This window comes from Mercenaria mercenaria, chromosome 5, assembly GCF_021730395.1.
Source record: "Mercenaria mercenaria strain notata chromosome 5, MADL_Memer_1, whole genome shotgun sequence".
Classification (NCBI taxonomy): Eukaryota; Metazoa; Mollusca; class Bivalvia; order Venerida; family Veneridae; genus Mercenaria; species Mercenaria mercenaria.
Window position 1 is genome coordinate 68,874,008 of NC_069365.1, and position 2,907 is coordinate 68,876,914.

The window sequence follows — 2,907 nt, forward strand, 5'->3', positions numbered from 1 at the left end:
TTTACGATGTTTTATACTTTTATTCACCAGGGATAAAGGTTAATGTTATACATCAAGGCTTCAAATAACAAGCCTGTCATAGAAACATACCTTTATGCATGTTGAAAATAGAGTAATAAAAATTTAAGAAGTATTCTACTGCATTTGTTTGCGCCCATTTTGTACCAACCTATTAATTAGCTGTTACATACTGAAGACCGCTATTTGTACCATTCTTATTAATAATTTCAAAAAATAATTCAGGAATTTCGTATTCAAAGGCTCAGGTCTAATAACTTTAGAAATACAAATATCCCAAAAACATTTGCAGAAAAAAACAACACATATTTAACAGATATAAGCTTAAAAAATATTTTCACGCGATTGTTAGATATCGAAATCAAATACACATTGCCCACTTCAGACTCAAATTACACAATAAAAGCGAATTTACCAGAGTGGTGCGTGTTCGTTTTCTTTAAAACATTTTGACAAGTATAAAAATAAGGGCTTATTACATTATTTATGAAATAATTGCGCTTAAACATTTTCAAAGTGTCTGTTACAGAAATTTATACATCGAGTGTGGATTTTGGTGTAAATGTCAATAAAATCATACGTGTCTAGCAGCATTAAAAAGCATCACATGGTAAAACTATATGAAATTTCGATGCATTGTTTTTCATCTTTTTTACCTTTTGTCTATTCTTGCCTTGTGGTAAAGATCACTAAATACTTTGTCGTCTGAATACAAAAACCATACAGGTATCCACCTTGGCTTAATGTCTACATTAATTTATTCTTGAATATAAGCATAATTTTGCGTTTTATCAAGGCGTACATTGTCATTTTTAAACAAACATAAAATATGCAATGTTATGAATAAAGGCAAACATACAGTAAATATATATCCTTGGAGAGACCCATATTTGCCTTTTATTTTCAGGTGATCTACTTTTACAGGTGCACTGCCATTAACGGTTGTTATAGCAAGGCGGTCTATATTGACAGGTTTCTGGCCGAATGAATGTGTTGGTAAACTTAACCCCTTCATTAAGAAAATGTGACTTGATTATTTGTAGAAGTTCTCAAAGATTTTCTAGAAATGCTTCTTTTGACTAAATAAATGATGTAGTAGACGGCATGCACATTACGTGTGCTGTTGCCGAAATAACTGCAGTCGGTGTTGACACAACATAATGGAAAACATTATTTCCAGCAGTAGCTTCAGCGGCAGGTACGGCGAAAAGATCTGAACATACGACGGTGTCAGACCCATACGGGTCTCCTACAGCGGGATTGGTCACCTGCACTAATTGAGTATAACTAATTGTGGTAGTTTCAATCAGCGTAGTTGATGAGCTTGTCAATTTCCATGGTACGATGGCTGTAAGCTTCCGAGACGATGTCGAGGTGGTTGTTATCGAGCTGGTGACGGTCGTGGTTGTTGTCGCAGAAATAGTCGTTGACGAGGTCGTAGTGTAAGTTGTGGTCGTTGTCGATGTCTTTGTGGAGAAGGACGTTCTTGTTACTGTTATTTCGGTCGCTGAAATAAATGTAACATGTATGCTAGAATAAAATACATGCCTTTAAAAAACTGATTTTCGCCGACTATGCAATCGTTTGTGATACCCAAGTGGTAAAATTGGTGGTCTTTTGTCGGACTGAGTTTGAATATTTGAATCTTTCGTTTTATCATCAATTTAGACATTTTCCAATTTAGAGCTCTCACTACAATCACGTTACGTTACGAAGACTACGAAAACAATTGCGCACTTCACACTAAAGATACGAGTACAAGCTAGGTATCATATTAAAAAAAAATAAAATCCGCAGATAAGCGTTAATTCTGACTTGCGAATAAAAAATATCATTTTCTAATTTTGAGTATTTTCATGGAAGGACAGAGCCGCATTCAAAATACATTGGTTCTACTTGACATTTAAAAGGGCTAGATTTTGTGTCCGTTAAATATGGTAACTGATTTCTGATAGTGTCGTTCTGCCTTCTGGCGCCCCCGCCAGAACACAGATTTGGCACAGATTTGGCATCGTCTCGTACTGTCGTGATTTGTATGATTTTGTTAAATCAGTGGCATTTTATCCGGGCAGGAATACCAATCAATCCCTCGGGATTCTAAAGATGTTACAAACCAAAAAGAACATGCGCTAACGCTATTCTAGCATTAAACATGTAAAAATCAAGTATGTTACCAGAGTAAATTCACATTATTTGAACCGCAGCATTTTTTTTTTTGTATTTCAGGAAACATAATAGAACTATTTACATTTTTTCTACAAAGATATTCTGACGTCACGGTATTATGACGTCAGATACGATGCACGTGACGTTGCGCTGACAAACTGGATATAATTTTGTTAAAACCATTAAAATGAATAAAATAAAAAGAAAATTTGATTGTCTTAGTGTAAAATCGAAATATATTTCACTCGTTAACACCATAATTTACATTTTCACTCGTGGCTGCGCCACTTGTAAAAATATTGCATTATAGTGTTCACTCGGTGAAATATATTTCGATCTTACACAAAAACAAACAAATATCCTCTATTACTTTATACGATGAAAACGAGTTTTTCATGTTAATTAAATTAATAACGACATGAGTGGTGGAAATTGGGAAGTTGTCATATAACAGCTTTCTTTCTGCGCATACTTAAACTGAATTTATATGATGGACTGTTCCCTTCAAACAAACTATACTATTGACCAGGCTTGTTAATAATTATCTGGCATTAAATTAACATCACTCGGAATAAATTGGCATTAAATTAACATTACTGATTTTTGTCAAAATAAATCATTTAATTAGCATTACATAGGATGCATTAACTATTTTAGCATTACTTTTTGTGAATCATTGCATGTTATAATCACATTCACACACACTAGCTTCTATTTCAGTGC

The 2,907-nt window shown here is 33.9% G+C and overlaps 1 long non-coding RNA gene across 1 annotated transcript; it reads right to left on the minus strand.

Moving 5' to 3' along the window:
* On the minus strand, positions 1–2,292 carry LOC128557115 (uncharacterized). The gene is made up of 2 exons (XR_008371043.1): positions 2,193–2,292; positions 1–1,525 (listed from the first exon to the last, which is right to left on the minus strand). It is a non-coding gene; the product is annotated as an uncharacterized LOC128557115 (long non-coding RNA).
* Between the last annotated feature and the right edge of the window lie 615 nt (positions 2,293–2,907).